The following is a 27,725-nucleotide window of genomic DNA, read 5'->3' as shown; positions in this document are numbered from 1 at the left end:
TGAGCTAATTAAACTTTTATTTGCATAATGTTGAAGAAGACTACAGTACATAGTTCAAATTTTTACATATCAACAGTGCAGTACTTTATCTTAAGTAATATTTTCAGGCACTTTCCCCATCAATGCCTAAAGTGGACCTGAACCTTTGGACCTGATGTGAACTAGAATGAAGCTGGCTGGACCTCAAGTACTCTGTGGTATTGTATTTAATATTGTTGTAGTACTTTGAATGTTAGGAAAGTTCTACAGGCATTCCCCAGTTTATAAGAGTATTATGCATTAAAAACCTATATTAAATCGAATCAATATTCCTATAGACGCGCATTACAAAAGCCCAGATACTTTTCTACAATGAAAAAAAGTTCCCCCCAAATTATGTACGGTCCCCCAAAAAGTATCGATAGATTTTCTTGCGGTAAAATTTGAAACTCTAGATGAATACATTGATGTGATCTCCATTGCGTCAGCATAAGTTGTTACGCCCGCTCACTGTATCGGCAACAGCTATGGACGGCGGGTAGCGAGGGAGTCATCCTCGTGTGACATACAACTGTATATGCTTTACTATAACAAGAAATTCATTAAGCTATATTAATGTATGTATCGTGCTGGGTAGAAACAAGGCCTCAACCGAGGATTACAATAATATCAAAATATACGTTAAATGGAAGAGTCTTGGAACGTCGCAATCGAGACGGACCTCGAGGCGGACATTTCACCACCGTGTCGTAGTAACGGTTTCATTCGTACCGAGTTGCAGAATATACAGTAGTCGTCGACGACACGTCTGATTTATGAGAGGTGACCAAGGAAATGTTACTTGATATTAGAGTGAACAGCTACAGCAATATACAATATATCGGTCTAATTGGGCTCTGCCAAATATTATTGATACGTAAATGGTATCGGTTTAATGTCACAATAAGAATTTAAATCGGCGCGTCGCTGGTCGTTTTGTGGCTGGCGGCTGAGCCATCGCGATACAGCGGGTTCGCTCTCCCCATTGCGTCTTTCCGATAATTCCTCGGTTCGTTTGACGTAAGATCCCATTAATGACCGGCACGGCATCGGCGTCCATTTACGACACGCAATCTCAATTCGCGTAACGTGCGATCGGAAGCCTCGGAGGATTTGCATCTTTCAAAAACATATGTATACTCATTCGTGCTCAGAGGTGTAGACGTAGAGTTAGCAACAGTTCTGAAACGGGTCGTGTAACATTGGTCGAATAGCCTCGAATCACGTCGACCCCGTGGCTAAAGATATTATTTTGGGGTGAGCGTACACGTCGATTATAAGCCAATACAGGAGCTTCTCGACAGACGGACGAGTCGAGTTCCCGAGGCTCGTTCGCGAGTCCGACTTAACTCTTGTAGATAATGATATACAGTAGAGCTATACCGTATATACCCAGCACATTACGGTACAGTCGGTCCCCGACTTATGACGGGGTTAGGGACCGGGTCGCGAGTCGAAAATAATACCGTACATAGAAAATCTAAAACGAGTGTCTCTCTCTCTTCTCGGCACCACAAGAACTCTCACTCTTCCGCTTGCCAGCTATTTTAAAGGGAATTACAAACAAAAATTTTGTCGGTACACAGCGCAATCACTAACGTCTGGACTCGAAAATAGGTAATTTGACAAAATTTTGGTACGACCGAGGCGGTCGTAGGTCGAGTAGGTCGTAAGTCGAGGAGTAGCTGTATTTAACTAATGATAACAGAAAAAGTTATTTCTTTAATGTTTTGTTTTTGTGTTTTAATGTTTTGTCAGTGGGTCAGTTCTCGTCTTCAACATTTAGGTCACGAGGGAAGCTTAAACATATCCAGAAAAAAAAGTTTTTGCTCCTGCGTAAATATCACAATAGATTTGCACTGTCCTCTGTTTGGTCACAGCAGATTATGTGAAATTCGAGCGAGAGAAATTTAAATAATAAATCCCGCAAAATTGTGCGTTTCTCCCGGAAGCACGATAAGAATCCGTCAACATCGTCGCAGTTTCGTTCTACGTCGGTCACGTCCACGAAGTGTAAACGCTATTGGACTGTACGAAACCGGGTATGCCGATTAAATTTTTGCTCGTCCATCGCAAGAAGTTAGGTAGTTTAGTTTAGGTTAGGTAGGGTTTTCAATGTTTTTTTTTAACCCTTCATGTTGAAAGTAACTTTTTTTGGAAGATTCATTGTTTTTGTTACTGTAAGGAAATTAAGATCATATAAATTTATGAGAAAAAATCCAAATAAATACTGGTAAAATTATCGTTTTGGCCGTGCATCTATTTTCCAAAAGTCATAATCGTTCAAAATATCCATAAAAACCGTTGGAAAAAGATAATTTCAACTTTACGTAACCTATTTGAGTAATCGGTTTCTCCATGTGGTGTTAAACTGATAAGTAATGTTTATTTTTAATACAAAGTTGTTATTTGACCCGGATTCTGGGCCAAATAACCGTCGGCTATTTGACCGGGACCTGTGGGGATCGTATGGGATCTTAATGGGAATGTAGTCGGGATGGTTGGGGGCATTAAACAAGTCATTACATTATGGTATTATTTAATTGTATAATTTCTGTTGACAAAAGGATTTAGTTTAATTTTAGATCTCTGTCAAATAACCGGCGGTTATTGTGCCGAGTACCGGTCAAATAATCCCTGCCTATAATATAATAGTTTTACAGTGTTGTGTATTATATAGCTATTGGTCACATTTCCAGGAAGCTTCAAGGACCAACAACACATCTCGGTATGACAAGTTGAGACTCGACCGTACAGACCCGTCCGGTCTCGCATACGACGCCGTTAACGGCAAACGGAGAAACGACGCCGCTGACCCGCGGGAGGTAAGACCGACGTCGTTACTTAGCGTCGTGTCGTCGGGCGTACGAGCCGAGCGTATTAGAGGACTTGTATTTAAGTGCACTTGTACAGTAATCCTATAAAAGTGGACATTTATGTAAATGTTTGTGTCTAAAGTCACTTCCCATTGGTGTCGGTGGTACGGGACCTATCAAAACTGTGGCCCAGATTCACGTTTTCCATCCCATACCAAATTTTGAATGTGTGTTTATTTAGTTTTTCTTTAAAGTACAATACTGTATAATATATTAATAACTTTAAGCTTCGTTTTGAAAACATAATGCCATTGTTTTTTAATTATGATTCTTTACAAATGCTGTACTACTTTTTATACCTTTTTCTGCTTGTATGTTTCAATTCAGTTAATGAAACTTTTATTTGCATAGTTTTGAAGAAGACTACAGTACTTAGTACATAGTTTAAATGTTTGCATATCAACAGTGCAGTACTTTATCTTAAGTAATATTTTCAGGTACTTTCTCCATCACTGCCAAAAGTGGACCTGAAATTTTGGACCTGATGTGAACTAGAATGAAGTTGGCTGGATATAAAGTTAACTGGACCTGCAGCGAAGTGGACCTGAAGCTAACTGGACCTCAAGTAGTCTGTGGTATTGTATTTAATATTGTTGTGGTACTTTGAATGTTAGGAAAGTTGTACAGGCATTCCCCAGTTTGTAAGAGTACTGTGTCTTATAAAAACCTATGGTAAATCGAATCAATATTCCTATAGACTCACATTATAAAAGCCAAGATACTTTTCTTCAATGAAAAAAGTTTCCCCCCAATTATGTAGTCTCCAAAAAGTATCGATAGATTTTCTAGCGGTAAAATTTGAAACGCTGGGTGAAAGACTTTGATGTGATCTCCAGTGCATCAGCATAAATTGGTACAGGTACATCCGGTCACTATATGAGCAACAGCCATAGACGGCGGGTAGCGAGAGAGGGAGTCATCCTCGCGTGACATACAACCGTACAGTATATGCTTTACTATAACAAGAAATCCATTAAGCTATATTAATGTATGTATCGTGCTGGGTAGAAGCAAGGCATATGTAAAGAAGCCCCTGACTGAGGATTACAATAACATGGAAATATACTTTAAATGGAAGAGTTTCGGATCACAACCGAGACGGACCTCGAGGCGAACATTTCACCGTGTCGTAGTGACGGTTTCATTCGTACCGAGTTGCAGAATATAGTCGTCGACGACACGTATGATTTATGAGAGGTGATCAAGGAAATAGTAGTTGATATTAGAGTGAACAGCTACAGCGATATACAGTATATCGGTCTAATTGGGATCTGCCAAATATTATTGATTCGTAAATAGTGTCGGTTTAACGTCACAATAAGAATTTAAATCGGCGCGTCGCCGGTCGTTTCGTGGCGGCTGAACCATCGCGATACCGCGGGTTCGCTCGCCCCGTTGCGTCTTTCCGATAATTCCTCGGTTCGTTTGACGTAAGATCCCATTAATGACCGGCACGGCGTCGGCGTCCATTTACGACACGCAATCTCAATTCGCTTGACGTGCGATCGGAAGCCTCGGAGGATTCGCATCTCTCAAAAACATACGTGTGCTCATTCGTGCTCAGAGGTGTAGACGTAGAGTTAGCAACAGTTCTGAAACGGGTCGTGTAACATTGGCCGAATAGCCTTGAAGCACGTCGACCCCGTGGCTAAAGATATTATTTTGGGGTGACCGTACTCGTCGATTATAAGCCAATACCGTATAGGAGCTCTTCGACCGACAGACGAGTCGAGCTCCCGAGGCTCGTTCGCGAGTCCGACTTAACTCTTGTAGATAATGATATACAGTAGAGCTATACCGTATATACCCAGCACATTACGGTACAGTCGGTCCCCGACTTACGACGGGGTCAGGGAGGGACCGGGTCGCAAGTCGAAAATGGGAAAATAATACTGTACATAGATGGGCGTCTCATTTTCTTCTCGGCACCACGAAACTCTCACTCTTACGCTTGCCGGCCATTTTAAAGGGAATTACAAATTAAAATGTTGTCGGTACACAGCGCAATCACTAATGTCTGCATTCAAAAATACATAATTTGACAAAATTTTGGTACGACCGAGGCGGTCGTATGTCGATTGATTGATTGATACGTTTATTGAGATACAAAAAAACATTAATACATCTCAAAGGGATGAAGTGACATAAGTCATCCTCACCCCAGTCCAGGAATGTCCCTCTCAGGACTCACATAAATCCCTAATATTTCATATAATTAGTTATATTACATAGTTATATTCTAGATGCAAAATTTCTATATTTCTTTAATATTTCATCTATTTCCCATTTCCAAACATCCACTCTATTTGCTTGGGGACATTATTTATATGGGCATTTCTATATACATTAAGCAATGGGCATTCCAGTATATAATGTGGCAGGGTATGGGATCTGGGTGTTCTACAAACTCTACATTCTTTATCCTGTTCACTTCTCTCAGCTCCAAGTTCCCAATAATATTTATATCCTAATCTTAACCTCATATACACTGAATCTTTCCACCTACTCCTATCTTTCCCATATGTAAATTTTGTGTTCATGAGAACATGATGGTAATGTTTTATTGTTTCACTTTTCTCGTATATTTCATTCCTTTTGAAATTATCTTCTATTGATTGTATTTTCTGTAATTTGCTCCTTAATTGCTTCAAGGTTTTAGTACATATTATGTCGATCTCGGCCTTTTCCGAGGCTCTTTTTGCTATTATATCTACTGCTTCATTAAGACCAATCCCCACATGTGAAGGGACCCATACAAATTGAACATTATGGCCATTTTTCCTTATTGTATTTACTAATTTTCTACATGAACCAATAATGTGTCCAAAGACTGGACTCCCACTGTTCAAAGAATCCAAAGCTGCCCTACTATCAACAAAAAAATATGCATCTTTATACCTCTTTACAACATTTTCCAATCCTACTAACATTGCATATAACTCAGCTTGTGTTGATGAAATAAAACTTCTCAACCAAAGTCCAATTTTGATGTCATCATTTCCTTGTTCTGTGTACTGTCTTATAAGGATCCCGCACCCTGCCCTGCCACTTGACATAACTGAACCGTCACAAAAACATGCAATGTGTTTATTTTAGGCAAATTACTAATCTTATTCCCATATAAAGCCCTTAACTGTCCTGGTTCATGTAATGATTTCTTCATTGTGAGAGGCACTATGTCTAACTCTACTTCTCGTTCTTCCCTGGGTGGATTCTTACAACTCTTCTGAACAGCTGTACACCAGTCTGCCAAATTACATTTTTTAATAATATTTACTAATCCATTCATGTATCCTCTCTTGCCTTGCCTGCAGAAGGTCCTTTTATCTTTTAAACCATCATTTATATCTTGTACAAATTTACTCCCACTTTTCCCTCTCATTAATCGAACTGCTGCAACTGTATTAATTTCATTGACCCTCTGTGAAATGCTCTGTAACCCTAGTTCCATTTTCATTATCTCAATCATTGCATTCTTTTGACACCCTAAAATAATTCTCATTGCTTCATTTTGCATGATCTCAAGCTTCCGTAGCCTTCCTTCACCAGTACAAGAGAGGACAGGTGCTGCATAGTCTATAAGTGATCTGATGGTAGAAATACACATCATTCTCAGTATGGGTACCCCAGCACCTTTACCACAACATGCTAGAGCCTTCAAGGGCTGTAATCTTGCTCTACATTGAGTGAGGACATGATATATTTCTGCCTCTTTACTTTCACTAGTAAAGCCAATATACATTCCTAAATATTTATACTTTGACACTTCTCAACAATTTTTCCATTTAGAAAAACGGATTCAGTTCCTCTTCCTTTACATTCACACTTGGTTTTTTCTTCATTGATAACTAAGCCCATCTTTTGAGAAAGAACACTAAAATCATTTAATGCAATCTGCAAATTTTTTACAGAGTTTCCTTGAAATAAGATGTCATCTGCATAAATGATGGTTACAACTCCTTTGGGATATTTGTGTGAGGCTATCTTGTTCATTAACACATTAAATAACATTGGACTCAATACTCCCCCTTGGGGAGTGCCTAGTTCAAGTGCTCTTTCCTCAGACAAACATCCCTGATACCATACACAGATTCTCCTTCCATGCAAGTAGTCACCTATCCAGTGTAACAACTTTCCTGATACCCCTAGAGCAGCCAGTTCATTCATAACTACTTCACTGTGAGCTTTATCAAATGCTCCTTGTAAATCCACAAAAACTCTACATCTGTCTGCATCATTTGATAAACATTTTATAACACAGTCTGAAGTACATTTCCCTTCCAAAAAACCAAATAAATTACAAGATAGATTTTCCCCCACAATATATACAAGCCTATTTAATAATACTCTCTCCATCATCTTGGAAAAACAAGATGTTAAAGACACTGGCCTGTATCCACCAGTTGCCTTAGGGAAAGGAATAACTATCGCTTTCTTCCATTCTGTTGGTAATCTACCCTCTGCATAGCTCATGTTGAATAAATCTAATAATGGACTATTTTCCATACCAACTAAGCAGTTCCAAATTTCATATGTCACACCATCTTCGCCTGGTGCTGTAGATTTTCCTTTTTTAACAGCATTTAATAACTCATCTTGAGTAATATCTACACATGTTACATCACAAATATTTAGAGCTGATGAAATAAATCTTTTTCTTTCATTTTGCCACTCATCTAATGCTTCTATTGTCCTGTTAGGCAGGGAGGCAACACTAGCAGCTTTAGACCATTTGTCAACCAGTTTATTAGCTTCTTCCTCTGGATGAGGATAGCTAATAAAATTACTCCTTTTTCCTCTAATTTTGTTAATATCCTGCCATATTTCTTTGAGATTTTTACTCTCCCTAATGTGCTGTGCAAAATCTTGCCAATATTTCTCCCTTGCCTCCTTCCTAGCCTGCCCACATATTTTGGCTATATCCATGAAGATTTCCCTATCTTCTTCTCTTCTACCATTCTTTACCCAATCTTTATGTGCTGCCCTTAACATTTGTGTCCATCCCTTCAACATTTTGTCATTGGTATAGCAGTGTTTCCTAGCCCCATGTCTCTTATCATTTATTTTTTTCTGTGTTGACTTAGTTAAATATCTTTCTATCTCCCCAACTAAGTCATTATAAAAGCTATCCATACAGACTGGTGTATAATTTCTGTACCATTTCTCTATATTTTGGGTAAACACTTCTGTGTCATCCTTGTTTAGTTTCAATTTCTTCCTCCTATATCTCACCTGTCTCTTCCCTAATGGTAATTGAACATACACAACAAAATGGTCACTGACTAGCTCCCTTATTATCTCACATTCTCCCTGGACTCCCTGACTGCTTATCATGCAAGCATAGTTTAACCTTCCTCCTTTAATATGAGTCACTTCCTTATTTCCTAACAAGTAAGCATCTGGGTGATCTTGTAAAAATTGCCAAAATTTTATACCATTACTATTAATTCTCCCCATTGTTTCGAGTCTTGGATGTCGAGCATTAAAATCTCTTACAGCCAAAGTTGAGTCCAAAAACATGCAATCTGGTAAGAAGTTGAGGTCAAAACAGCCTCCAGAAATATACAAATTTGCTATGTTCAATTCTCCTTCCTTCAAATATAACTTTATACAGACACTTTCTATTCCTTGTACTCTACTCGGGCTTCCAACTAGTTCTGCTGGTATGGAATTCTTAATGTATGTTGAGACCCCTCTTATACCTTCACCCGAATAGAGATGAAATCCCTTATATCCAGACAGTTTAAGCAGGTCGCCTTTCCTGTCCCCAGTCTCTTGAAGGGTAATTATATCAATATTATTTTTAAGGGTAAAGTAATGTACATCTGTCACTCTATTTCGTAGACCATTAACATTCCAGGACATTATCTTAAGGCTAGCTAGATCCAGGATTAATATTTACACATTTTATATCCTTTCCAATCAGATTCTTTAAGAAGGCCCAATCCTCCTGCACAGATTCCCATTTCCTCAAAAGTTTTTCTTTATCAGCATCTTTACACTTTACCAACACCTTTTTAAAACTTTCAGTTGTTGCTCCCTGCACTACACAATCCTTTATTTTCCTCTCCTTCCCTTTAATACTTATTTTAAGCACTGAATTTTTCAAAAGCTTGAGCTCTTCACTTTCCTCTTTCCCTTTTAATTCTACATTATTCACAGCTTTGTTTTCCCTTTCTTTATTTATCACTGTATCAAGTCTTTTCTCTATCACTTCTATTTTCTGACCTAACTTTTGCAAAAGCTGAAACATCTTAAGCACCTCTTCTCCCAGAATTTCTTGCACAGTTTTATCACTAACCTGGAGGGCTGCACCACTACTCTCACTTGCTACTTGTTTATTACTCTGTTTGTTTCTGGCATCAACAACGCTTCCGGCCGCAAGCGCAGTCCTTATCCTTCTTGAATCTTCATGCCAGGCATTCTCAGGAATCACTGTCTGTGTGTTCTCCTGCTGTCTTGTCACTGTCAGACCACAGCGTACTTCCTCAGTGTTCTCTGAATAATTCCTTTGTTGGTCACTTCTCATACGTGGCCTCATCTCGCATGCAATTGAACTAGCATTGTGAGTTTTACCACACTTACAACAACAAGGCTTCACTTTCTCTCCTGCTTTGATCTTGTCCTTACAGTTGCTAGATTCGTGCCTCTTCCCACAGAATCTACAATGTGGGTCCAGTTGACAGCTCCAGGCCTTATGTCCCCATCTGCAACACTTGAGACACATTATTGGTCCCTCCACATATAGTGCCACCTTCCTATACCCTGCTCCTGTGATGAACACTTTCTCTGGAACCTTTCCTCTCATTAGAGCAATAACCTGGCTTCTCTCTTCGCCCCTTATTAAATGCCTCTTGACCCAAACAAATCTTTCGTCATCCAATAAGTATTCTGGATCTAGTATTACAGGGTACCTGAAGATTATAACCTTTGTAAGTAGTATGTCGCTCTCCTCTGGCAAAACCATCAGTAATCCCTTGTACCCAACAGTTGTCAACATTTCCACAGCCTCCATGGTCCCCACTGTAAGATAAGGCTTGTGTGTGCCTTCTTTCAAAAGAGGCTCAAAGCTGCGATGCTCCCGTCCTAGTTGTACTGCCCATTTTAATTTTTCAAGGAAGGTCATCGGGCATGACTGTGGAAAAATTAATCTCTTCCTGACACGACCAACTTCACCTTGTGTGTGTTCTTGTCTGCTTCCTTCAAATTCCATACTTTGCTCTGTTCTTGATCCATTCTCCACTATCTCCTTTCTGTTATTTCCATTATTATTACCACCCACACACGTTTTTTGTCCTAGATGTTTTTGTCTCTTCTCCTCTCTCACTTCTTTGCTTTCACTGTCCTCGTGCCAGCTTGTCTCCCTCATTCTTTTAGAATTTTCTTTGTTATTCACTACCTCTTGTTGTAGCTGTATTTTCTCACTTTCGAACTTCCCTTGTGCTTCATCACTCGTATTAGACTCATCACTACTCAACTCAAGGTCTTCAAGAACTTCGTCCAATACTATCTTTTCTTTACTCTTCCATGTAGAGTTCTTAAGCGAAAATTCACTTTCCGTGGGGCAATGTTGACATCCCACAACACCCAGCCAGGAGTGATGGGACCCCGAGCAGTTATTTTCGTAAGGTAAACAGTAAGTTCCCAACACCAAAGTTGCTTGACGATACTTATCTTATCCTCAGGTCCTTATACACAAGTAGGTAAGTCTATATATCCTTCAGATAATGTAATAGGCTCGAAAACATTCCAAATTTGGGAGCTAGCGCTCACAGCTGTGTTTACCAGACCAAAAAAATGGCCGCTCCGTCGTATGTCGAGTAGGTCGTAAGTCGAGGAGTAGCTGTATTTAACTAATGATAACAGAAAAAGTTATTTCTTTAATGTTTTGTTTTTGTGTTTTAATGTTTTGTCTGTGAGTCGGTTCTCGTCTTCAACGTTTAGGTCACGAAGGAGGCTTAAATATATCTAGAAAAAAAGTTTTTGCTCCTGTGTAAATATCATAATAAATTTGCACTGTCCTCTGATTGGTCACAGCAGAGAGATTTAAATAATAAATCCCGCAAAATTGTGCCTCTCTCCCGGCAGCACGATAAGAATCCGTCGAGATCGTCGCAGTTTCGTTCTACGTCGGTCGCGTCCACGAAATGTAAACACTATTGGACGCGTACGAAACCGGGTATGCCGATTCGGTTTTTGTTGGTCCATCGCAAGAAGTTAGGTAGTTTAGATTAGGTTAGGTAGGGTTTTCAATGTTGTTTTTTTAACCCTTCATGTTGAAAGTCTAACTCACTTTGGAAGATTCATTGTTTTTGTTAGTGTAAGGAAATTAAGATCATTTATTTATTTATTAGAAAAAATCCAAATAAAAACTGGTAAAATTATCGTTTTGGCCGTACAGCTATTTTCCGAAGGTCATAAAAGTTGAAAATACATCAAAAAGCATTGGAACAAGATTATTTCAACCTAACCTAACCTATTTGAGTAATCAGTTTCTCCACGTGGTACTAAACAAACAAGTGCCTTTATTATAAGTGTACGAAGATGTTATTTGACCACGATTCTGGGCCAAAAAACCGTCGGCCATTTGACCGGGACCTGCGGGGATCGTATAGGATTGTAGTCGGGATGGTTGGGGGCATTAAACAAGTCATTACATTATGGTATTATTTAATTGTATAATTTCTGTTGACAAAAGGATTTAGTTTTATTTTAGATCTCTGTCAAATAACCGGCAGTTATTGTGCCGAGTACCGGTCAAATAATCCCTGCCTATAATATAATAGTTTTACACTGTTGTGTATTATATAGGTATTGGTCACATTTCCAGGAAGCTTTAAGGACCAACAACACATCTCGGTACGACAAGTCGAGACTCGACCGTACAGACCCGTCCCGTCTCGCACACGACGCCGTTAACGGCAAACGGAGAAACGCCGCTGGGAGGTAATACCGACGTCGTCACTTCACGTCGTGTCATTGGGCGTACGAGCCGAGTGTATTAGAGTACAGGTTGTACCTCTCTAGTCCGGCATTCTGTGATCCGGAACGATTTTAGTTTCTCCAATAGGTAGATAGGCAGCTTTTTTTTTTTTTTTTTAATCTTGATTATTATTATTATTATTACAGGAGTATTAAATTTTTGCCCCTCAGGCCCCAATGTGGGTCAGTGACCTATGCCCGGGTGGGCTAATCCCCGTAAAAAACAACAACAACGACAAAGCCGGGGGAAATTAGGTTTAATATTCACCGCTAAGAAGGGCGGGCGGGTCGTGTTGCGTCTCTGTAACAAAGCGTGTTCGGCATTCGGGCCTTCGATGTAGAGCGGCAGAAATTGGACAGTGATTACATAAGTTCGTCAAGATCGTCTTAGTGAGGTGAAAGTGTAAATCGATGTCGGACTTTTCATGCTAGACACGATTGTATTTTTGAAAACTCAATTTCCACCGAGTTGGAGGTACAGCCAGGGTCACAGGCCTATAACCACACAATCACTGCCACATGACAAAGCTTTTATTTTATTTTATTTTTTAGTGTGTTGTGGTCACGGCTGTGATAAAGGCCAACCAGGGAGTGTAGTACTGTGCCTTCAGTTAAATCAGTTCATAGTTGTCATCAGTGAATGCAAAAGAGACTATAATAACTTAAAGTGAATACATATTGGCAATCGAGCTGGTAAGGACAACTGCCAGCCTATTCGTGTCATAGATGCCACAGAGAATTTAAATTTATTTTGTTTGTGTGCTTGCTCAAGGACTGAATCTGTGTTTATAATACACCACTCACAGGGAGATACAGTGTACACAGTGATAGTTCATAGTGTCATCAGTGACCGCTGAAGTTGTAAATACATCCGGCAGCTCTCTCTCTGTGCTTGTCTATGCAGAGCACAACATTTAACCCTTCAATATATATTCTAGCAGTAAATAAGTGTTGCTTTCATATTCTTAAGTAGAGTAACGACGACATGTTTTCACGTGTGCGCACTTACATACGCGCAGTTTCACTTTTTTTTACCATTGATGGTTAGCTACTTATATTGTTCCATTTATTAACATTAAATAACATTACTTCAAACAAGCATATTAATTTTTTTACATTAATTTTACTACAGCTACAATCAGGGTCTTATTTTCTTCAGTTTTATATGTAGAACCAATCTGTCACCGGTTTTGTAAGCTTTAACAAAAACAATGCCGGCAGCCGTCTCGTCTCGTCGCGCGTTTTAATATTACACGTATTAGTAATAAATTGTATTGTTAATTTTGCACACACAAACATTAATTCAATAAAAACAAATTCAGAAACATTAATTAAAATATATATGAACAGTAAATAAGTGTTGCTTTCACATTCTTACGTAAAGTAATGACGATACGTTTTCACGCGTGCGCACTCGCATACGCGATCTCTGTTTTTCTTTACCATTATCGTTAGCTACTTCTATTGTTCCATTTATTAACATTACTTAAAAGAACCATATTAATTTTTCTACAGCTACAACCAGGGTCTTATTTTCTTCAGTTTTATACGTAGAACCAGTCAGTCACCGGTTTTGTAATCGACGAAAACGGTGCCGTCTCATTTCCTCGCGTTTTAATATTGAGCGTATTATTAATGAATTGTATTGCTCATTTTGCACACACTAACATTAATTCAATCCAAAAGACTTTCAGTAATAAATAATAATGAATCTTTCGTACATAAGAGAAATAACGCCGTTTTCACGATCTTGCACGTCGTCCTAACGTCGGCGGGCCATTCAAACCCGTCGAAATTTGAGTTTCCGCCGTCAAAAGTTTTAAATGTGTCGGTTTTTTTTGTGCGTTCAAATAGAAAACGTCGAATTAAAAACTCGCGAAATTTGAGAAGGTACTGTACGACATTTAACCCTTCAATATGTCTTCAAAGAGACCACGAAGCAGAGAAAGTGGTGCTAGTGCTTCCAAGTGTAAACAGAAGTCACTATCTGTCCAGGAAGAGGGCGAATTTCCACGGTCGGGAAATTTCCGGCGTCCGACACCGGTCGGGTCCCGTGGTTGCCGGACCGGAGAGGTACAACCTGTACTTGTATTTCAGTACACTTGTACAGTAATCCTATAAAAGTGGGCATTTATGTAAATGTTTGTGCGTAAAGTCGCGTCCCATTGGCGTCGGCGGTACGCGACACTTCCAAAATATGGCCCAGATTCACGTTTTCCATCCCATACCCAATTTTGAATGTGTGTTTATTTCGTGTTTCTTTAAAGTACAGTACAGTATATTAATAACTTTAAGTTTCGTTTTCAAAACATAATGTCATTGTTTATTAATTATGATACTCTATATATGCTGTGGTACTCTAAATACTTTTTTCTACTTATATGAATCAGTTGAGTTGAGTAAACTTTTATTTGCATAGTTTTGAAGAAGACTACAGGACATAGTTTAAATTTTTACATATCAACAGTGCAGTACTTTATCTTAAGTAATATTTTCAGGCACTTTCTCCAACACTGCCTACAGTGGACCTGATGTGAACTAGAATGAAGTTGGCTGGACATGAAATTTACTGGACCTCAAGTAGTCTGTGGTATTGTATTTAATATTGTTGTGGTACTTTGAATGTTAGGAAAGTTCTACAGGCATTCCCCAGTTTGTAAGAGTACTGTGTCTTATAAAAACCTATGGTAAATCGAATCAATATTCCTATAGACTCGCATTATAAAAGCCAAGATACTTTTCTTCAATGAAAAAAGCTCCCCCCCCCCAATTATGTAGTCTCCAAAAAGTATTGATAGATTTTCTAGCGGTAAAATTTGAAACGCTGGGTGAAAGACTTTGATTTGATCTCCAGTGCATCAGCATAAATTGGTACAGGTACATCCGGTCACTATATGAGCAACAGCCATAGACGGCGGGTAGCGAGAGAGGGAGTCATCCTCGCGTGACATACAACCGTACAGTATATGCTTTACTATAACAAGAACTCCATTAAGCTATATTAATGTATGTATCGTGCTGGGTAGAAGCAAGGCATATGTAAAGAAGCCCCTGACTGAGGATTACAATAACATGGAAATATACTTTAAATGGAAGAGTTTCGGATCACAACCGAGACGGACCTCGAGGCGAACATTTCACCGTGTCGTAGTGACGGTTTCATTCGTACCGAGTTGCAGAATATAGTCGTCGACGACACGTATGATTTATGAGAGGTGACCAAGGAAATAGTAGTTGATATTAGAGTGAACAGCTACAGCAATATACAGTATATCGGTCTAATTGGGATCTGCCAAATATTATTGATTCGTAAATAGTGTCGGTTTAACGTCACAATAAGAATTTAAATTGGGGCGTCGCCGGTCGTTTCGTGGCGGCTGACCCATCGCGATACAGCGGGTTCGCTCGCCCCGTTGCGTCTTTCCGATAATTCCTCGGTTCGTTTGACGTAAGATCCCATTAATGACCGGCACGGCGTCGGCGTCCATTTACGACACGCAATCTCAATTCGCTTGACGTGCGATCGGAAGCCTCGGAGGATTCGCATCTCTCAAAAACATACGTATGCTCAGAGGTGTAGACGTAGAGTTAGCAACAGTTCTGAAACGGGTCGTGTAACATTGGTCGAATCACGTCGACCCCGTGGCTAAAGATATTATTTTTGGGTGACCGTACACGTCGATTATAAGCCAATACAGGAGCTTCTCGACAGACGGACGAGTCGAGTTCCCGAGGCTCGTTCGCGAGTCCGACTTAACTCTTGTAGATAATGATATACAGTAGAGCTATACCGTATATACCCAGCACATTACGGTACAGTCGGTCCCCGACTGACGACGGGGTTAGGGACCGGGTCGCAAGTCGAAAATAATACCGTACATAGAAAATCTAAAACGGGTGTCAATTCTTCTTCTCGGCACCACGAGAACTCTCACTCTTACGCTTGCCAGCCATTTTAAAGGGAATTACAAACAAAAATTTTGTCGGTACACAGTGCAATCACTCACGTCAGGACTCGAAAATAGGTAATTTGACAAAATTTTGGTACGACCGAGGCGGTCGTACGTCGAGTAGGTCGTAAGTCGAGGAGTAGCTGTATTTAACTAGTGATAACAGAAAAAGTTATTTCTTTAATGTTTTGTTTTTGTGTTTTAATGTTTTGTCTGTGAGTCGGTTCTCGTCTTCAACGTTTAGGTCACGAAGGAGGCTTAAATATATCTAGAAAAAAAAGTTTAAGCTCCTGCGTAAATATCACAATAGATTTGCACTGTCCTCTGTTTGGTCACAGCAGATTATGTGAAATTCGAGCGAGAGAGATTTAAATAATAAATCCCGCAAAATTGTGCGTTTCTCCCGGAAGCACGAAAAGAATCCGTCAATAACGTCGCAGTTTCGTTCTATGTCGGTCACGTCCACGAAATGTAGACGCTATTGGACTGTACGAAACCGGGTATGCCGATTAAATTTTTGCTCGTCCATCGCAAGAAGTTAGGTAGTTTAGATTAGATTAGGTTAGGTAGGGTTTTCAATGTTTTTTTTTAACCCTTCATGTTGAAAGTAACTTTTTTTGGAAGATTCATTGTTTTTGTTAGTGTAAGGAAATTAAGATCATATAAATTTATTAGAAAAAATCCAAATAAATACTGGTAAAATTATCGTTTTGGCCGTGCATCTATTTTCCAAAAGTCATAATCGTTCAAAATATCCATAAAAACCGTTGGAAAAAGATAATTTCAACTTTACGTAACCTATTTGAGTAATCGGTTTCTCCATGTGGTGTTAAACTATTGAGTAATGTTTATTTTTAATACAAAGTTGTTATTTGACCCGGATTCTGGGCCAAATGACCGTCGGCTATTTGACCGGGACCTGCGGGGATCGTGTGGGATTGTAGTCGGGATGGTTGGGGGCATTAAACAAGTCATTCCATTATGGTATTATTTAATTGTATAATTTCTGTTGACAAAAGGATTTAGTTTTATTTTAGATCTTTGTCAAATAACCGGCGGTTATTGTGCCGAGTACTGGTCAAATAATCCCTGCCTATAATATAATAGTTTTACAGTGTTGTGTATTATATAGGTATCTGTTACATTTCCAGGAAGCTTTAAGGACCAACAACACATCTCGGTACGACAAGTGGAGACTCGACCGTACAGACCCGTCCGGTCTCGCACACGACGCCGTTAACGGCAAACGGAGAAACGCCGCCGCCGCCGACCCGCGGGAGGTAAGACCGACGTCGTCACTTCGCGTCGGGCGTACGAGCCGAGCGTATTAGAGGACTTGTATTTAAGTGCACTTGTACAGTAATCCTATAAAAGTGGACATTTATGTAAATGATTGTGTCTAAAGTCACTTCCCATTGGTGTCGGTGGTACGGGACCTCTCAAAATTGTGGCCCAGATTCACGTTTTTCATCCCAAACCAAATTTTGAATGTGTGTTTATTTCGTTATTCTTTAAAGTACAGTGCAGTATATTAATAACTTTTAGCTTCGTTTTCAAAACATAATGTCATTGTTTATTAATTATGATTCTTTACAAATGCTGTACTACTTTTTCTGCCTGTATGTTTCAATTCAGTTTATGAAACTTTTATTTGCATAGTTTTGAAGAAGACTACAGTACTTAGTACATAGTTTAAATGTTTGCATATCAACAGTGCAGTACTTTATCTTAAGTAATATTTTCAGGTACTTTCTCCATCACTGCCTAAAGTGGACCTGATGTGAACTAGAATGAAGTTGGCTGGACCTGCAGTGAAGTGGACCTGAAGCTAACTGGACCTCAAGTAGTCTGTGGTATTGTATTTAATATTGTTGTGGTACTTTGAATGTTAGGAAAGTTGTACAGGCATTCCCCAGTTTGAAAGAGTACTGTGTCTTATAAAAACCTATGGTAAATCGAATCAATATTCCTATAGACTCACATTATAAAAGCCAAGATACTTTTCTTCAATGAAAAAGGTTCCCCCCCAATTATGTAGTCTCCAAAAAGTATTGATAGATTTTCTAGCGGTAAAATTTGAAACGCTGGGTGAAAGACTTTGATGTGATCTCCAGTGCATCAGCATAAATTGGTACAGGTACATCCGGTCACTATATGAGCAACAGCCATAGACGGCGGGTAGCGAGAGAGGGAGTCATCCTCGCGTGACATACAACCGTACAGTATATGCTTTACTATAACAAGAAATCCATTAAGCTATATTAATGTATGTATCGTGCTGGGTAGAAGCAAGGCATATGTAAAGAAGCCCCTGACTGAGGATTACAATAACATGGAAATATACTTTAAATGGAAGAGTTTCGGATCACAACCGAGACGGACCTCGAGGCGAACATTTCACCGTGTCGTAGTGACGGTTTCATTCGTACCGAGCTGCAGAATATAGTCGTCGACGACACGTATGATTTATGAGAGGTGACCAAGGAAATAGTAGTTGATATTAGAGTGAACAGCTACAGCAATATACAGTATATTGGTCTAATTGGGATCTGCCAAATATTATTGATTCGTAAATAGTGTCGGTTTAACGTCACAATAAGAATTTAAATCGGCGCGTCGCCGGTCTTTTCGTGGCGGCTGATCCATCGCGATACCGCGGGTTCGCTCGCCCCGTTGCGTCTTTCCGATAATTCCTCGGTTCGTTTGACGTGAGATCCCATTAATGACCGGCACGGCGTCGGCGTCCATTTACGACACGCAATCTCAATTCGCTTGACGTGCGATCGGAAGCCTCGGAGGATTCGCATCTCTCAAAAACATACGTATGCTCATTCGTGCTCAGAGGTGTAGACGTAGAGTTAGCAACAGTTCTGAAACGGGTCGTGTAACATTGGTCGAATAGCCTCGAAGCACGTCGACCCCGTGGCTAAAGATATTATTTTGGGGTGACCGTACTCGTCGATTATAAGCCAATACCGTATAGGAGCTCTTCGACCGACAGACGAGTCGAGCTCCCGAGGCTCGTTCGCGAGTCCGACTTAACTCTTGTAGATAATGATATACAGTAGAGCTATACCGTATATACCCAGCACATTACGGTACAGTCGGTCCCCGACTTACGACGGGGTCAGGGACCGGCGACCGGGTCGCAAGTCGAAAATGGGAAAATAATACTGTACATAGATGGGCGTCTCATTTTCTTCTCGGCACCACGAAACTCTCAATCTTACGCTTGCCGGCCATTTTAAAGGGAATTACAAATGAAAATGTTGTCGGTACACAGCGCAATCACTAATGTCTGCATTCAAAAATACATAATTTGACAACATTAAGACCAATCCCCACATGTGAAGGGACCCATACAAATTGAACATTATGGCCATTTTTCCGTATTGTATTTACTAATTTTCTACATGAACCAATAATGTGTCCAAAGACTGGACTCCCACTGTTCAAAGAATCCAAAGCTGCCCTACTATCAACAACAAAATATGCATCTTTATACCTCTTTACAACATTTTCCAATCCTACTAACATTGCATATAACTCAGCTTGTGTTGATGAAATAAAACTTCTCAACCAAAGTCCAATTTTGATGTCATCATTTCCTTGTTCTGTGTGCTGTCTTATAAGGATCCCGCACCCTGCCCTGCCACTTGACATAACTGAACCGTCACAAAAAACATGCAATGTGTTTATTTTAGGCAAATTACTAATCTTATTCCCATATAAAGCCCTTATAACTGTCCTGGTTCATGTAATGATTTCTTCATTGTGAGAGGCACTATGTCTAACTCTACTTCTCGTTCTTCCCAGGGTGGATTCTTACAACTCTTCTGAACAGCTGTACACCAGTCTGCCAGATTACATTTTTTAATAATATTTATTAATCCATTCATGTATCCTCTCTTGCCTTGCCTGCAGAAGGTCCTTTTATCTTTTAAACCATCATTTATATCTTGTACAAATTTACCCCCACTGTTCCCTCTCATTAATCGAACTGCTGCAACTGTATTAATTTCATTGACCCTCTGTGAAATGCTCTGTAACCCTAGTTCCATTTTCATTATCTCAATCATTGCATTCTTTTGACACCCTAAAATAATTCTCATTGCTTCATTTTGCATGATCTCAAGCTTCCGTAGCCTTCCTTCACCAATACAAGAGAGGACAGGTGCTGCATAGTCTATAAGTGATCTGATGGTAGAAATACACATCATTCTCAGTATGGGTACCCCAGCACCTTTACCACAACATGCTAGAGCCTTCAAGGGCTGTAATCTTGCTCTACATTGAGTGAGGACATGATATATTTCTGCCTCTTTACTTTCACTAGTAAAGCCAATATACATTCCTAAATATTTATACTTTGACACTTTCTCAACAATTTTTCCATTTAGAAAAACGGATTCAGTTCCTCTTCCTTTACATTCACACTTGGTTTTTTCTTCATTCATAACTAAGCCCATCTTTTGAGAAAGAACACTAAAATCATTTAATGCAATCTGCAAATTTTTTACAGAGTTTCCTTGAAATAAGATGTCATCTGCATAAATGATGGTTACAACTCCTTTGGGATATTTGTGTGAGGCTATCTTGTTCATTAACACATTAAATAACATTGGACTCAATACTCCCCCTTGGGGAGTGCCTAGTTCAAGTGCTCTTTCCTCAGACAAACATCCCTGATACCATACACAGATTCTCCTTCCATGCAAGTAGTCACCTATCCAGTGTAACAACTTTCCTGATACCCCTAGAGCAGCCAGTTCACTCATAACTACTTCACTGTGAGCTTTATCAAATGCTCCTTGTAAATCCACAAAAACTCTACATCTGTCTGCATCATTTGATAAACATTTTATAACACAGTCTGAAGTACATTTCCCTTCCAAAAAACCAAATAAATTACAAGATAGATTTTCCCCCACAATATATACAAGCCTATTTAATAATACTCTCTCCATCATCTTGGAAAAACAAGATGTTAAAGACACTGGCCTGTATCCACCAGTTGCCTTAGGGAAAGGAATAACTATCGCTTTCTTCCATTCTGTTGGTAATCTACCCTCTGCATAGCTCATGTTGAATAAATCTAATAATGGACTATTTTCCATACCAACTAAGCAGTTCAAAATTTCATATGTCACACCATCTTCGCCTGGTGCTGTAGATTTTCCTTTTTTAACAGCATCTTGAGTAATATCTACACATGTTACATCACAAATATTTAGAGCTGATGAAATAAATCTTTTTCTTTCATTTTGCCACTCATCTAATGCTTCTATTGTCCTGTTAGGCAGGGAGGCAACACTAGCAGCTTTAGCCCATTTGTCAACCAGTTTATTAGCTTCTTCCTCTGGATGAGGATGGCTAATAAAATTACTCCTTTTTCCTCTAATTTTGTTAATATCCTGCCATATTTCTTTGAGATTTTTACTCTCCCCAATGTGCTGTGCAAAATCTTGCCAATATTTCTCCCTTGCCTCCTTCCTAGCCTGCCCACATATTTTGGCTATATCCATGAAGATTTCCCTATCTTCTTCTCTTCTACCATTCTTTACCCAATCTTTATGTGCTGCCCTTAACATTTGTGTCCATCCCTTCAACATTTTGTCATTGGTATAGCAGTGTTTCCTAGCCCCATGTCTCTTATCATTTATTTTTTTCTGTGTTGACTTAGTCAAATATATTTCTATCTCCCCAACTAAGTCATTATAAAAGCTATCCATACAGACTGGTGTATAATTTCTGTACCATTTCTCTATATTTTGGGTAAACACTTCTGTGTCATCCTTGTTTAGTTTCAATTTCTTCCTCCTATATCTCACCTGTCTCTTCCCTAATGGTAATTGAACATACACAACAAAATGGTCACTGACTAGCTCCCTTATTATCTCACATTCTCCCTGGACTCCCTGACTGCTTATCATGCAAGCATAGTCTAACCTTCCTCCTTTAATATGAGTCACTTCCTTATTTCCTAACAAGTAAGAATCTGGGTGATCTTGTAAAAATTGCCAAAATTTTATACCATTTCTATTAATTCTCCCCATTGTTTCGAGTCTTGGATGTCGAGCATTAAAATCTCTTACAGCCAAAGTTGAGTCCAAAAACATGCAATCTGGTAAGAAGTTGAGGTCAAAACAGCATCCAGAAATATACAAATTTGCTATGTTCAGTTCTCCTTCCTTCAAATATAACTTTATACAGACACTTTCTATTCCTTGTACTCTACTCGGGTTTCCAACTAGTTCTGCTGGTATGGAATTCTTAATGTATGTTGAGACCCCTCTTATACCTTTACTAGATAGTTTAAGCAGGTCGCCTTTCCTGTCCCTGTAACGGGCCGCGTTTTCTCTTTTCAATAATTTACCATCCAGCTACTGTTTTCTGTTAGTATTCTATTTACTCATATACTTATTTGTTCTATGTAGCATTCCTCCAATGAGTACCCTGTTTAATATACTTATTCTCCTTCCATTCTTTACATATATATTTATTCTTATATGTTCTTTACCTCTATATACCTTATATTCTTATATGTTCTTATATAAGTAACTCTTATGCTTCTCCACTTATGTTTTCCAAGTCAAGGTTCTTTCTTTTCATTTCCTTTCATATAGATTGTATTTTCAGTTTCAATGTTCTTACCTTTCTGAAGTATACTTTGTTTTATGTCTTTCTTATACATGGGTTAGTCTGGGGAACCATGTGATTCTTTGTATAACACTTTTTATACTTACAAGGGGTAGCTGCCACCACCCAGACTTTTCATTATATAACAGAACTCATGGAAGGGTTTTGGGTAGTGTGGTAGATGTATAGGCACGTGAGTAAGTATTATTTTCTGGGAACCAATGTTTAGAAGGAGTAGAGTGGTGATACTCAGATTACTAACTCAATATTTATTAATACAGTGAGTGGAGAAGATGCATCTTAGATTCACTCAGGCTAAACAGAACCGAAATTAACTTATTAAGTCATCAAACACTTCAAGAACTTATTACCTCATTAAACACCTCCAAATATTCATTACTTTATTGGATACTGTTGTAGTATTTCTGTGACAAGTAAGATTTAGCAATGCTTACACACTGTCAATAACCCTGGACCCGCAGGTCTTACTTTAACAAGGAACAAATTACCTTCTCAATTCGTGGTTAGAACCTCATACTCTCAGGTTATTCTTTCATGGGTACTACAGATGAATACATAACACATTGGACTAACTCCACAATTATAGTAACATACAATACCTCCTGTTAGTTTGCAAGGAACAACCTGGTACCTTGAACTCTCATTCAGTGGTTCAATACTTAACCTGGGATGACTATATTTCTGCTAGTCATCCCTAAGCATGGATATTAATACGGCTCCATACATATAACCAAGAACAGTGGGTAGACCATGATCATATGACGGAGTCAGTAGGCCAGAGTTGTTTACAGGCTCGCTCGCTAGCTCGGAGCGCCTGGCCCAGGAAAAGTTGACTGTGGCGGTGGGCCGTGGCGTCTGCCAAGGAATCTCGCCCTGGGATTCTCATCTCGCCACCTTAAAGACGTCTTAAGGCTAGCTAGATCCAGGATTAATATTTACACATTTTATATCCTTTCCAATCAGATTCTTTAAGAAGGCCCAATCCTCCTGCACAGATTCCCATTTCCTCAAAAGTTTTTCTTTATCAGCATCTTTACACTTTACCAACACCTTTTTAAAACTTTCAGTTGTTGCTCCCTGCGCTACACAATCCTTTATTTTCCTCTCCTTCCCTGTAATACTTATTTTAAGCACTGAATTTTTCAAAGGCTTGAGCTCTTCACTTTCCTCTTTCCCTTTTAATTCTACATTATTCACAGCTTTGTTTTCCCTTTCTTTATTTATCACTGTATCAAGTCTTTTCTCTATCACTTCTATTTTCTGACCTAACTTTTGCAAAAGCTGAAACATCTTAAGCACCTCTTCTCCCAGAATTTCTTGCACAGTTTTATCACTAACCTGGAGGGCTGCACCACTACTCTCACTTGCTACTTGTTTATTACTCTCTTTGTTTCTGGCATCAACAACGCTTCCGGCCGCAAGCGCAGTCCTTATCCTTCTTGAATCTTCATGCCAGGCATTCTCAGGAATCACTGTCTGTGTGTTCTCCTGCTGTCTTGTCACTGTCAGACCACAGCGTACTTCCTCGGTGTTCTCTGAATAATTCCTTTGTTGGTCACTTCTCATACGTGGCCTCATCTCGCATGCAATTGAACTAGCATTGAGAGTTTTACCACACTTACAACAACAAGGCTTCACTTTCTCTCCTGCTTTGATCTTGTCCTTACAGTTGCTAGATTCGTGCCTCTTCCCACAGAATCTACAACGTGGGTCCAGTTGACAGCTCCAGGCCTTATGTCCCCATCTGCAACACTTGAGACACATTATTGGTCCCCCCACATATAGTGCCACCTTCCTATACCCTGCTCCTGTGATGAACACTTTCTCTGGAACCTTTCCTCTCATTAGAGCAATAACCTGGCTTCTCTCTTCGCCCCTTATTAAATGCCTCTTGACCCAAACAAATCTTTCGTCATCCAATAAGTATTCTGGGTCTAGTATTACAGGGTACCTGAAGATTATAACCTTTGTAAGTAGTATGTCGCTCTCCTCTGGCAAAACCATCAGTAATCCCTTGTACCCAACAGTTGTCAACATTTCCACAGCCTGTAAGATAAGGCTTGTGTGTGCCTTCTTTCAAAAGAGGCTCAAAGCTGCGATGCTCCCGTCCTAGTTGTACTGCCCATTTTAATTTTTCAAGGAAGGTCATCGGGCATGACTGGAAAAATTAATCTCTTCCTGACACGACCAACTTCACCTTGTGTGTGTTCTTGTCTGCTTCCTTCAAATTCCATACTTTGCTCTGTTCTTGATCCATTCTCCACTATCTCCTTTCTGTTATTTCCATTATTATTACCACCCACACACGTTTTTTGTCCTAGATGATTTTGTCTCTTCTCCTCTCTCACTTCTTTGCTTTCACTGTCCTCATGCCAGCTTGTCTCCCTCATTGTTTTAGAATTTTCTTTCTTATTCACTACCTCTTGTTGTAGCTGTATTTTCTCACTTTCGAACTTCCCTTGTGCTTCATCACTCGTATTAGACTCATCACTACTCAACTCAAGGTCTTCAAGAACTTCGTCCAATACTATCTTTTCTTTACTCTTCCATGTAGAGTTCTTAAGCGAAAATTCACTTTCCGTGGGGCAATGTTGACATCCCACAACACCCAGCCAGGAGTGATGGGACCCCGAGCAGTTATTTTTGTAAGGTAAACAGTAAGTTCCCAACACTAAAGTTGCTTGACGATACTTATCTTATCCTCGGGTCCTTATACACAAGTAGGTAAGTCTATATATCCTTCAGTTAATGTAATAAGCTCGAAAACATCCCAAATTTGGGAGCTAGCGCTCACAGCTGTGTTTACCGGACCAAAAAAATGGCCGCTCCGTCGTATGTCGAGTAGGTCGTAAGTCGAGGAGTAGCTGTATTTAACTAATGATAACAGAAAAAGTTATTTCTTTAATGTTTTGTTTTTGTGTTTTAATGTTTTGTCTGTGAGTCGGTTCTCGTCTTCAACGTTTAGGTCACGAAGGAGGCTTAAATATATCTAGAAAAAAAGTTTTTGCTCCTGTGTAAATATCATAATAAATTTGCACTGTCCTCTGATTGGTCACAGCAGAGAGATTTAAATAATAAATCCCGCAAAATTGTGCCTCTCTCCCGGCAGCACGATAAGAATCCGTCGAGATCGTCGCAGTTTCGTTCTACGTCGGTCGCGTCCACGAAATGTAAACACTATTGGACGCGTACGAAACCGGGTATGCCGATTCGGTTTTTGTTGGTCCATCGCAAGAAGTTAGGTAGTTTAGATTAGGTTAGGTAGGGTTTTCAATGTTGTTTTTTTAACCCTTCATGTTGAAAGTCTAACTCACTTTGGAAGATTCATTGTTTTTGTTAGTGTAAGGAAATTAAGATCATATTTATTTATTAGAAAAAATCCAAATAAAAACTGGTAAAACTATCGTTTTGGCCGTGCAGCTATTTTCCGAAGGTCATAAAAGTTGAAAATACATCAAAAACCATTGGAACAAGATTATTTCAACCTAACCTAACCTATTTGAGTAATCAGTTTCTCCACGTGGTACTAAACAAACAAGTGCCTTTATTATAAGTGTACGAAGATGTTATTTGACCACGATTCTGGGCCAAATAACCGTCGGCCATTTGACCGGGACCTGCGGGGATCGTATAGGATTGTAGTCGGGATGGTTGGGGGCATTAAACAAGTCATTACATTATGGTATTATTTAATTGTATAATTTCTGTTGACAAAAGGATTTAGTTTTATTTTAGATCTCTGTCAAATAAGCGGCGGTTATTGTGCCGAGTACCGGTCAAATAATCCCTGCCTATAATATAATAGTTTTACAGTGTTGTGTATTATATAGCTATTGGTCACATTTCCAGGAAGCTTCAAGGACCAACAACACACCTCGGTACGACAAGTCGAGACTCGACCGTACAGACCCGTCCGGTCTCGCACACGACGCCGTTAACGGCAAACGGAGAAACGCCGCTGGGAGGTAATACCGACGTCGTCACTTCACGTCGTGTCATTGGGCGTACGAGCCGAGTGTATTAGAGTACAGGTTGTACCTCTCTAGTCCGGCATTCTGTGATCCGGAACGATTTTAGTTTGTCCAATAGGTAGATAGGCAGCTTTTTTTTTTTTTTAATCTTGATTATTATTATTATTATTATTATTATTACAGGAGTATTAAATTTTTGCCCCTCAGGCCCCAATGTGGGTCAGTGACCTATGCCCGGGTGGGCTAATCCCCGTAAAAAAACAACAACGACAAAGCCGGGGGAAATTAAGGTTTGTTTACATCCGGCAGCTCTCTCTCTGTGCTTGTCTATACAGAGCATAACATTTAACCCTTCAATATATATTCTAGCAGTAAATAAGTGTTGCTTTCATATTCTTAAGTAGAGTAACGACGACATGTTTTCACGTGTGCGCACTTACATACGCTCAGTTTCACTTTTTTTTTTACCATTGATGGTTAGCTACTTATATTGTTCCATTTATTAACATTAAATAACATTACTTCAAACAAGCATATTAATTTTTTTACATTAATTTTACTACAGCTACAATCAGGGTCTTATTTTCTTCAGTTTTATATGTAGAACCAATCTGTCACCGGTTTTGTAAGCTTTAACAAAAACAATGCCGGCAGCCGTCTCGTCTCGTCGCGCGTTTTAATATTACACGTATTAGTAATAAATTGTATTGTTAATTTTGCACACACAAACATTAATTCAATAAAAACAAATTCAGAAACATTAATTAAAATATATATGAACAGTAAATAAGTGTTGCTTTCACATTCTTACGTAAAGTAATGACGATACGTTTTCACGCGTGCGCACTCGCATACGCGATCTCTGTTTTTCTTTACCATTATCGTTAGCTACTTCTATTGTTCCATGTATTAACATTACTTAAAAGAACCATATTAATTTTTCTACAGCTACAACCGGGGTCTTATTTTCTTCAGTTTTATACGTAGAACCAGTCGGTCACCGTTTTTGTAATCGACGAAAAGGGTGCCGTCTCATTTCCTCGCGTTTTAATATTGAGCGTATTATTAATGAATTGTATTGCTCATTTTGCACACACTAACATTAATTCAATCCAAAAGACTTTCAGTAATAAATAATAACGAATCTTTCGTACATAAGAGAAATAACGCCGTTTACACGATCGTGCACGTCGTCCGAACGTCGGCGGGCCATTCAAACCCGTCGAAATTTGAGTTTCCGCCGTCAAAAGTTTTAAATGTGTCGGCTT

At 39.3% G+C, this 27,725-nt stretch overlaps 1 long non-coding RNA gene across 4 annotated transcripts in view; it reads left to right on the top strand.

Moving 5' to 3' along the window:
- The window catches only part of LOC121874820, a 30,021-nt gene extending 3,419 nt beyond the window's left edge, over nucleotides 1-26,602 (top strand). The window contains exons 3-10 of one of the 4 annotated variants that reach the window (XR_006090498.1): nucleotides 108-197; nucleotides 2,718-2,843; nucleotides 3,332-3,469; nucleotides 11,725-11,840; nucleotides 14,375-14,466; nucleotides 16,978-17,106; nucleotides 17,572-17,679; nucleotides 26,336-26,602. This is a non-coding gene — a long non-coding RNA (uncharacterized LOC121874820). Of the gene's footprint in view, nucleotides 1-107; nucleotides 198-2,717; nucleotides 2,844-3,331; nucleotides 3,470-10,427; nucleotides 10,524-11,724; nucleotides 11,841-14,374; nucleotides 14,467-16,977; nucleotides 17,107-17,571; nucleotides 17,680-25,040; nucleotides 25,060-26,335 lie in introns of those variants that run through there. The other 3 variants (XR_006090500.1, XR_006090497.1, XR_006090499.1) reach the window with 3 other exon arrangements.
- Nucleotides 26,603-27,725: the final 1,123 nt, after the last annotated feature.

The sequence above is a fragment of the Homarus americanus genome, unplaced genomic scaffold (assembly GCF_018991925.1).
Source record: "Homarus americanus isolate GMGI-L3 unplaced genomic scaffold, GMGI_Hamer_2.0 scaffold3704, whole genome shotgun sequence".
Lineage (NCBI taxonomy): Eukaryota > Metazoa > Arthropoda > Malacostraca > Decapoda > Nephropidae > Homarus > Homarus americanus.
This window is presented reverse-complemented; position numbering and strand designations above follow the sequence as displayed.